Genomic DNA, 10,715 nt, shown 5'->3' on the forward strand with positions numbered 1-10,715 from the left:
ATTGTGTAACCTGTTCTATTGAAAAATAACATGAGCATGTTATATAAAATGAAACAGAGTTGAAGGTGACAGAAGACAGAACTTTATACATCCATTCAACTCCACTTCTTACCAGAACATGGCCAAAATTTTTAAAGTTGCCAACCATAATAAAACCTTGGAAGTAAAAAGAGGTTTCATTGGTGTTTCACGGTTTCACACAAACCTTTAGAGAACAATATATTAAAAAACACACTTCCAAGCAAAGACCTCTCCTTGGGCCAAGGAGACAATGGGATTGCTGATTTTGCTATGCCAGAAGTATGTTCAGAACCAAAGTGGTGGCAGAACTATTACTGACCCTCAAGGTACCGCTGCTGTTAGAGGGTCAGTGTGCCCCTTTTAACTGTCCTCCCCACACCCGGCCCCTTCTGAGTTGTCCCAGTTGTTATCTAATGCTTGATATTTTCACTGGTAGTCTTATAGTATGAGCAGTTGAACAGAGTGTCACTCAGGCCAACGTCAAAACAACATTTTCGCTAAACAACCTTCAGTGGGTGCCAAGCTTGGTATTTAGGTTAACAGGCTTTTAAAATCTGCAAGGGGTGTGGACATTTTGCTATAGGTATCAGTGAAAAGATGAAACATGATTCAGTTATTCCAGTTTAAGTGATAGATCCAATAGTTTAAAAACTTACAGATGCCAAAATACTGCACAGCTGTGTTTAAAACTACGACAGTATTTTACAGTTCTGGAAAGTTCTCATAACAACAATCCTTTTATTCTCCATATTAATAACCACAGGGTAAATAGTAGAACTGCCCTGTTTGTGTTATAAACTCTAGCTGCCATATGAGTTTGTACACATTTGACCAGCCAACTCAGTGTTTTGCCAGATTACGTTGTGTTTTGGCAAAAGTTCAACCAGATTCAAGTTTTTATGTCTGTTTTTTTTTTTTTTTTTGCAGAAACTCTCTCACACAGCTGGCTGAACACAGTGGTCTCATTGAAATGAATGAGTCAAATGCATTTTTTTTTTTTATGCTAGCGCTGGTGTGAACATGGCTGGTCTGAACAACACATTCTCCAAAATGCCTCTCAAATGCTGTCACATCTATAACCTCTGAGGACATCCAAGATATCCTGGAAAGCCAGATGAACTCAGAAAAATGACACACTGGCCTCATTTGTCAGTTTGTGTCTGAAGCCCTTAATGAGCTACAGTGCAGGCATCTTCTACCAGCCAACAGCACAGTATGACCTCCATTACAGTAAACTAGGGACAAGAGCTTGAAATTCCAAAGTCCATACAGGCATCATAAATAAGCCTTGATCAAAGAACTCCCAAGTAAATCATCTGTCTGGAGGAAATTACCCACAAAATATGAAAAAGGCAAAGTACAAAAAGCAGCATCAACAAAAGGTGTAACAGTAGAGTGCTGTTAAAACGGACAGTAGGATGAATCACAAACTCTTTATAGCCACTAGCCTGGCTGTAAAGACAGAAAAGAGCTGAGTAGTGAAAATGCTTGTACTGGTCAAAAAGGGTGCTTAGATCCTTTGTGCCAAGTATACTGCCCCACAGCAGGCTGGGGGAAAACAAAGTATGGCTGGACGTATTGGTGAACAGGGGCATGGGCCCATACTGACGGATAGGACTGGATACCGAACTCGGTACTTTTAAGGGTACTGAATGAATTATGTTGGTAGCCTTTTTACATTTTTGTTATTACAGGAAAAGTAAAGTACCAAAAAAAGGTACCCTTGGGTACCAGTACCGAATTCCAGGTACCAGTATCGGTTCAAATATGACCGCTACCCAAACCTACTGACGGACCTCCTCTCTTTGGTATTTCAGTATGCCTTTGCTTTTCATTCACATCCCACCTGCACAGGCGCAGAGGCCCATCTCCCCACAGTCCTCTCCTCCCCCTTCCTGTTGTAGCATTTCAATGTAAATGGGTAGATGAATGGCTGCAGCTGGCCCATCAAAAGGCCATCCCTGCTGAAGGGCCTTGGTGATTGAGATTCAGCCAGGCCACACCACCTCTTCCCTCCCCCACCCAACACTTTGTCCTAACACCCTTACCCCCTGCCTCAGTTTGGAGCTTATGCCTAACATGAAGAGGACGTCTGGTCACAAGAGGGCTTCTACAAAGCTGAGATAGATGTTCGCCTCCTACCACAACATTAGTGAGCATGAAGCACTTTCTCAAAGTGGCAATAAATCCCTGATATTTTGTTTATCTCAGATTGTCGAAGGTTGATTAAAGAAAACTTTTTGTTCTATGCACTCTCCTTATCAAAACCTGGCACCTACATTACCCACAATGCAATTTGACCAGAAATTCATTCCTAATATAGCCCCAAGCATCTAGCCGTCAGCAGAGATGAGGAGTGGGCTACAGAGTTCGATAACCTCAAGTTATCAGATTTTACAAACTTCCTTCTAGAGCCACAAAAACTTTTTTGTTTATGCAGCAGCACTCCAAACAGACTCTGATGTGTAAATTTGGTGTAGTTCCCCTTTAAGGGCAAGACACAAAGTCCTGGTATATATCTGTCCCTATGGATGGATGGATGATGAAGAACAGAAAAGACTTATCTGTGTTTTCATATATTGTGCTTGCCACAATATATCAATATCAACATCAATTTCAAGTCATTCTTCTGCTAAGTTGAGGGAGGACAAAGCTGAAACTGCAATGGCAAATGGCATGGATGGCTCAGCATGAAACATTATTGCCTTGGTTCTCTAACAACGTAAGTACAGTATAAATACAGTGTGAACATCAGTCTCACATTAATACATGCATTTACAATGCTAGGGCACTTAGACATACTATTTCCCATTAATGCAACTTCATCAGTACTGATTTTGTTTTGTTCCACCATTAGAACACCCAACAACCAGACACTGCAGATAATTATTGCCAAAACTGCATTGAGCACCTGCAGCTCTTCCCCCAACCACTTTACTGTGCTTAGACTGATGAGACAAAAATAATTGATAATAATGTCAAAATATACAAAAATTTTTTTAATCTAAGAAGGAGTTTCCCCACTCTGAGATGGCAAACTCTAAATGGGCTCTACAAATCCTACAATTCAACAAGAATTGCAATGGCTTCTTCATGTTCAAAGGGAAAACCTTTAGAGAGGGCCTTAAGATTGAGAAGAAGAAACAGAAAGTAGGCTAATACCCAGACCAACACAGTGGTGGGTCTCAAGTCTATGTGTACGGTTCAAAACCGTCTTTCACAATCTTCCTCCCAACCAGGGTTGGACATGGATATGAGACTTCCTGGCTTTGGTGTACTAGCATTGCTAACAGGAACAAAAAATAATTCATATCAATGTTTAAATGCCATTTAACTGACTCACCAAAAAGAAAGAGAAAGAGAAACTTCACTTTTAGCTGGTAATTATCCAGTTTAATTTAGTGTAATTATGGGGTTTATCAGTTAGGTGAACTACACAGCAGACTGGACTCTCTGTTAACAGTGAGAACCAGGGTGACAGCTGTCCATGTGAATGGACCTAAAGTGGGTGGAACATTTGTTAAGTACGTTGAATACACACGACTGCTGGATGAAAGCAGTATCGGTGAGTCCAGTCCCTGCGTGTCAGTGGCAGGCTAAACAGACCAGAACAGCCGAGTCCAGAGGGACACATCGCACAGACAGACAGTCTCTGCCATCAGCTTTCAGATCTGGCCAACTAACCTCAGGACATTTCCAATGCCACGTATGGATAATACACATCCAATGTAGCCTCCTGCTCAGCAGCACATCCAATCAAAACACCAACTGTTGTCTCCAGATTTGCACCACCCCTAATTCATGCCTGCCCAGACAAAGGGACATTGCCATTTGCCTAATGGCGTTACATACTCAGGTTCTCTCAGTGTGGAAAACACACACACGAACATTTAGGTGATCTTGGGGACAAGATCAGAATCAGTCTTCCTGAAGAAGTGCAATAGTAGCATGTCTATGACAAATATGTGAACTAATAAAGCTACTAAGAAGATGTCTTGGTGTAAGAGAATAAGCTGAATCAGCAATTAATAAATTAAGTTGTTGAGTTCACAATGTGAGACAACTGTGACTCTAACTTTTAAAAAGAGCTGAAGTTCTTGAATGAAACTAAGAGTGTATTTAACTAGTATCCTTTAGGCCTACAAAGATATCTCAGTCAGATGGCAAATTCAAAATAGGCTCAACAAATCCAAACTCTATACCAAATGTTTAATTGTTCTCCTTATAAATCCTGTAATCCATTAAATAAATATGGCAAACTAGCTAACTTACTGGTCAGTCCATGTTATGACACATTAATGCAAGGATGGCAAGACATATCAAACTCTGGAAGCCGACTTCTGTGTCATATGTGTTTCAAAGTTTTCTGCATACCTGAAACTGTGATTAAGCATATCAGTAACAACGCAAAAATATTCCTTTTCTGAGCTTCGATCGGAAGGATCAAAAGCCAAGTCTGTGGAACTTTCTGGAGAAGCAGCAGCACTGCCAGAATAGCGAACCTTTCCCTTTGATGTCCAAGACACTTGGGGAAGAGAAAATATTATCAAGAGTGGTGCAGTGACGGGCTAGCAAGGAAGCAGAATCTAACACAAATTAAAAGACACCATCAACCATCAGGACCTCCTAAACCCCGAAATGAGGCTGTACAGTCCCTCAGGGAAACAGCAGGATTGTGGCCCGCCATTTTGTTCCATTTCTCTTAGAGGAGGGGGGGAAAGGACTAGGCTGAATTTCAAAGGGCTTCAGATGCCATTTGAGTATCTGCCGAGATTGTGCTGGTGGAACAGCGGCTATAAAAGATTTAGAAAACTTGAACAAGGAGGAAGAGAGGGGAGTGAGACAGAAACCGAGACATAGAAAGAAAAAGAAAGGCAGAGACAGACAGAGCGGGGCAAGAAACAGGAGTAGCCATGCTTGTTTACCTAAAAGGACCACACTCACAGCACAAGAGGGGGAGGGGAGAGCCTGCATAGACAGAAGGCAGGCAGAGTGGGTGCTGGAGTTGCAGCTTAAGGCTTCCTCTCCCTCTTACTAACACGTGTTATTCTCTCATTTTAACCCTAAGAAGGTCTTCTCAGCTATATTCAAGGAAGAGATTACACAATGCACTGCTGAAGTGTCAGCCACCTACACATATTATTATTATATAATACATCCTATAAGGAGGCACAAGAGCGGAAAAAGAGCCACAATTTTCCCCCTTAAGGACCACTAATAAATACACACCATTGCAAAGTTTTGAGTCAGTGTAGTATGTAACATCTTTTCTGCACACACAAGCAATATTTTAGGCAACTAGCTAACATATTTCGTCAGTTAACAGATAAAAAAACATATGTGCTTTTAAAGCACATTAAAAAAAAATCTAAATACATGCAAGACCAAGAGAAATCCAATCATGACATTGGAAGGAGAAGTGTTATGGACAGAAGGAGACATGGTGTTCAAACAAAAATACATAACAGCCAAGCCTAGCTGAGTATTAGGGGTGTAACGGTACACAAAAGTCACGGTTTGATACGTTTTCGGTATAGCAGAAAAAAAAGGAAGGTGGAAAATAATGTTTTGGTCCTTTTATTCTGAAAAATGTAAACATCCAACAATGGCTCATTGGCCAAAACTATTACTGAAATAGTTTAGTTGTGTTGCAGTGGAAACTATTACTGAAACAGTTTAGTTGTGCTGCAGTGGAAAAGGAATACAACTTTTCTGTTTCTTGCACGGAGTCAGGGCATCTGCTGACAGCTGTTTTATAATGATTAATGGTTGCTTAGAACTGGTTCCTACGATGTGTTTTCCAACCACGTCGGAAATCAAATGTGTTTAGTTGTTGTTAACGGCTTCAATGTAAGGCCGAGTGAAAAGCTGACCATCATAGAGAGGGGAGGGGGTCGGGGACACGTGACTTTGCTTAAAAAAAGGAGGTATAACGGCGAATATTTTAATAGTAGTGTTGCACTCGGTCAGTGTCATGGGAAGATTGTCCAGCTCAGGTCTCTCGTTTGTCATTCTGACAGCAGTGACCCTAAATGAGCATGGGTAACCAGGGAAACAGGTAACCATGCTAACTTGGCTAAGCTAGCTAGCATACATCCATGAGCATGCTACAGCTAAGTGGTGCACTGCCAAAGCATTCCGAGTGAAACTTGTGCTCTAGAATTATTGCTACAATCGTCTGAGTAAGTGGATTATTCAACTATTTTGACAGTAACTGTTTGGGTCAGGGAGCATACCAAACTGAGGAAAGTCACATACCGAACCCAACATCCTCTACTGAAACGCTTAGATCATAGCTCGAAATAATAACATATGTCTATCACCTGCATCTGTATTAAAGCCCAGAATTAGTTTGCTTAGTTTGTCTAACTGTCAAAAATACATGACAAAGAGAAAGCAAAGACGTTCTCAAACCAGCAGAAGTTTTGTTTTTGTTTTTTTTTTTTTGGATGAATTACTTAAATTACTGTTTACCAAAACTGTGAGAAAAAATTTCTGCCAACTAATTGTAACACTTGACAGTGCATGCACTCTTTTTTGCTTGCTTTTGAATTCTTTATAAACACAATGGTCACGTCAGCATGGCCACAGCCCGCAGTGATGAAAATTTTGAGAGGCACGCTTTGGTTTTGCAGAGCCTGGTGCAAGAGGCATGCAGCAGGCCTCGGTTTCCCTCTTTGCTTTACAGATAATTGCAGGAGGCTCAGGTAAGACAGCTGAGCTCCATTCATACATGGACATCTGCCCTTTTAAAACAAAGAAAGGAAGCAGTGGGACAAATCCATACACACTGTGGGGTGAACAGTAATTCTTGAATTATTGCAAGGCTGGCTACCAGAAATGAGCTTTTGACACTTTTAACTGGAGAGTTAATGGTTCTGTGTCACATTTCAATGACAAATGTTAACAAAGTTACACAGGCACATATACAACTGATTTCACAAGAACATGTGGCTCAGCTTTACTAAAAAGACAAAATAAAACTGTAAATTTCAAAAGGCATAAAATGTCCTGCAAGACCATCCACAGTCTGACAGCATCAGTAAACAGAATAAGTATAAATATTTGATGACATTTCTACTTCTTTTATTTGGGTTGAACTGTCTCAATATCAGAACTCATCCAGTGTGTTATTCCAACGATTCTGGCTGGTTATCATCGGATTTGATCGTATTCATCGTCTAGTTAACGTGTGCAACTGTTATGGCTGAGCCCTCCAAACACAGCAATCAAGACTGTTGTGTTCTCTCGCTGCATGTTCTCAGTTGTGTTTGTTTGCAGCCTGGCTGAAACGGCCATTAATGTGAGGGTCTCAAGAGTCGTGAGACACACGGCCCACTGTTAGGCAGCGGAAGAGCAGAAACAACAGAATTGTTGTCTGTCTTCGTATTACACGAAATTCGTGTCCCAGAACTACAAACACAGCTCGTGACCTTTCTGACCCCGGCAGAACTCCATTTCCTGTTGCAGACAGAGGGTATGCCTTAATTCTCTGGAACCACTTAGAAACAGAGGTAAAATCTTTAAAACTGTATGATATCTCAACAAGAGTCCTAGTTTTCCAAGACATCTCAACCAACAAAGCTCCTCACTACTACATTGGTATTTCAAGACATAGAAATAAATCCAAGAGAAAACAAACAAATAAAGGCAAACAAATATCCACTAAATAACAAACAAGAAAAATATATGTACACCAAAGAATGTCAAAGAACAAAAAAAAAAAAATCAACTATCAAACTGATTCACAGACACACTGACTATTTTTAACATGTGAAAGAGTTTCAATTGGATTTTCATTCTGTAAACAAGTTAGCCTACATTCACGATGTAAACAAATCAGTGAGATATGGTAATGTACCAGGGATAAATTGTGTTAAGAAAAAAAAAGTTGGTTTATCTTTTAATCCCACACATTAAAATCTTCATGTGTAACAGAATAGGACATGTGATAGCACTGAATTGGAGCTTTAACTATAGCACAGAGATATAGGACCTACACAGGCTCAAGGGGGGCTGAGATATGCATCACTGCCTCTGCAGTGTAGTCAACATGAACGCCCCAACAAGCTAAAACACTCTCAATATCTTGGTGGAAAACACCACCAGCGGCACTGCAGTGTTTTCCTCAGCATTGGTACTGCACCAAAGAGGAGAGCCTCTCTTCCATACTCGGTTTACTCTACAGCTCATCTCCAATCCCACCATGTTGTACCCCTCCTTTATATGTTATTCAACACAGAAAAAACAAGCACGCCACTGAACTAACGCAAGTAATTTGACAGTCATTCATCCATATAACACACTGTTCATCTACTAACTATTTACAGACACTCTCTGATGAATCCAGATAGCCTGTGGGCATTTTGCACCGTTCTTAAATAATCCTATAGAGCACACACATTTTCTTCATAGGTTCTTAGTTATGACTGTTTAATTCACTGCTTTCCTTAAAGACAGGCTTGTAGCACATCCATTTTGCTTTAGTGCTGGAACAAACCAGCAAATGGACATGACATAGTGCTTCATGACAAGAATTTATGAGGCTGTGCATACGTTACTCGAAAAGCAGGTAGACTAGTGCTGCTTAGGCCAAATGCCAATTACTGATGTCACTCTGACAATCAAAATGATCTACATTTTGAGGTTAGAACTGCGCTCCCTTGAAAGCAAATAAATGATCACTGTTGCAGGATATTATGAGTGCCACTCAATGCTAATCCTAAGAGTATGCAACTTGCTGTAAAGGGACCATGTAAGTTAATTCATCTGTTAATCTTGTAATGATGCATATACGTAACCAATATGTGGATGTATACATCAACATAACACAGCACTAGTTACTCACTCAAAACATTTCATTATGATTTTTAAAATGTCAACACGCCGCCAGTGCCAGTTCCACAACACATGGAAAACCTTTTACCACATCTGTACTCTATTTGATCAAACAACATAAACTATCATACCTCACGTTTCTGATCAAATTATCAGCATTCAAAGAAAAAAACCCACAATCAAGCATAACCATACTGGGGCTGCATCAGAGCCACGAGCTAAAAATGTTGCGTATTGCCAGTCAAGAAAACGGCAAATTACATTTCATATGCCAATAAAGCAGTTTTTATTATCCTCATGCTTGAATACATAAGTAAATACATATATTGCCAGTTGACCTCTGTCGTAAAACACAACAATCCCAAGTTAAACACTGGGGTAACGTTAGCAATAGTCGGTTTGTTGTTACCGCGTTAGCTATGCAAGACCAGAAAAAAAATGACTTACCTCTGTCTGAATTTCCACAGAATCAAATAGTTTTCTGAATCTTTAATGTTTATTCTTTGCCACGATGTTTTCGGCCGATGCTGGATGTTCCCATTTGTTGCCGTCGGTTCAGAGTAGACTGGCCCAAAGACATCCGCATATACTTGCAAAGACCATCGCAGCTAAAAAGCAGCTCACTAGAATCGAGGCTAGTGCTAGCTTGTTAAAACCGTGTAGACCAACAAACAAGACGACTGAAGAAAAAAAAGACTCAAATATCCACGAAAACTCGAATACAGCGTGGCAATTTCATCTTCACCACCAAGTACAAACCTTCAACAGTCCATTTGTACAACGTTAGACTTGCTTGGGTGAAGGTAAACCATCAAAAGATCATATTTTGTTTCGGTTTAATCCTCTCCGCCAACCCATTCGAGCGGTTTTCGAGCGGCCTTTGACTCCAGTGTGTGGACGCTCGGGACGGAAACACTTCGGGAATGAAACGAGCGCCGTGATTGGTGCTGCCGCTGTGGGCGGATACTGTTTAATGCAAAATGAAACTGACGCCATTTTGGATCCACACAGCATCCCGTTTTCACTTTAAAACGGACGCAAGCAAGACTCCAACATGGCTGACCATAATTCACAGTTTCACACGCAGGAGACCACACTCCATTATATAGTTGGAGGACCAAGCGAAGGAAATGGAGTACATGCAGTTGGTGCACTCGTTTTCTACATTTGTAGATATCTTACACTTTGTTTATTTGGACATCTTTGGAATTATGGTATGTTAATTAAAATGCGAACGTTGGTGTATACTGTGGAAAGTAGTAGTATGTTTTTAATCATTTTATAAAGCTGCCAAATAAGGCAACCTCAGAAATTATACATTAAATACTGATAATAGTTAACACACATATCATAAATGTATGCGGTATTAATATTTACCATACATTGTAGCGCTCATCAAAATTTAATTTTTGTTTTCGATGGACGGGTCATACCTCAAAAACACGGTGTGGGTCAGATGAGACAGAGAAAGCGGAGCGTGCCGGTGTTCAAACCTGACGCACCTATGGTCAAACTGAAACGCGACGGGGATGGAACGAAGGCTCCTATTGGCTGAAAGAAAAGTCCTCTAATCTCATTGGGTTACTTTATATGTCACTCAAACTGACCTGTACACGTCGCTATTAATGACAGTATTGCCGACGATTATTTAAAGCGGAGATGAGAGCCAAATATCTGCAGGTTTTCATTCCAACCAAACGACTCCACCAGCAAATTTCTCCTCCAAGTAAAGAAGAGGAGGTCATCAGTGAAATTACCTGCTCAGGTGATCATTTGGAATAAAAACATGTATACTGTTGACACCGCATGGCACATCAAAACAAGTGATCTTACAACAGACAGCAAAATGTGTCCAT

General features: G+C 40.6%; 1 protein-coding gene across 6 annotated transcripts in view; it reads right to left on the minus strand.

Annotated features, from left to right (window-relative positions):
- Positions 1 to 9,773, minus strand: part of ankrd11 (ankyrin repeat domain 11) — a 110,859-nt gene extending 101,086 nt beyond the window's left edge. For 5 of the 6 annotated variants that reach the window (XM_044351417.1, XM_044351425.1, XM_044351445.1 and 2 more), the window contains exon 1: positions 9,307 to 9,771. The gene's annotated coding sequence lies outside the window, so the exon portion shown is untranslated. Of the gene's footprint in view, positions 1 to 9,306 lie in introns of all 6 variants that reach the window. The other variant, XM_044351454.1, reaches the window with a different exon arrangement.
- Between the last annotated feature and the right edge of the window lie 942 nt (positions 9,774 to 10,715).

The sequence above is a fragment of the Thunnus albacares genome, chromosome 1, assembly GCF_914725855.1.
Source record: "Thunnus albacares chromosome 1, fThuAlb1.1, whole genome shotgun sequence".
Lineage (NCBI taxonomy): Eukaryota > Metazoa > Chordata > Actinopteri > Scombriformes > Scombridae > Thunnus > Thunnus albacares.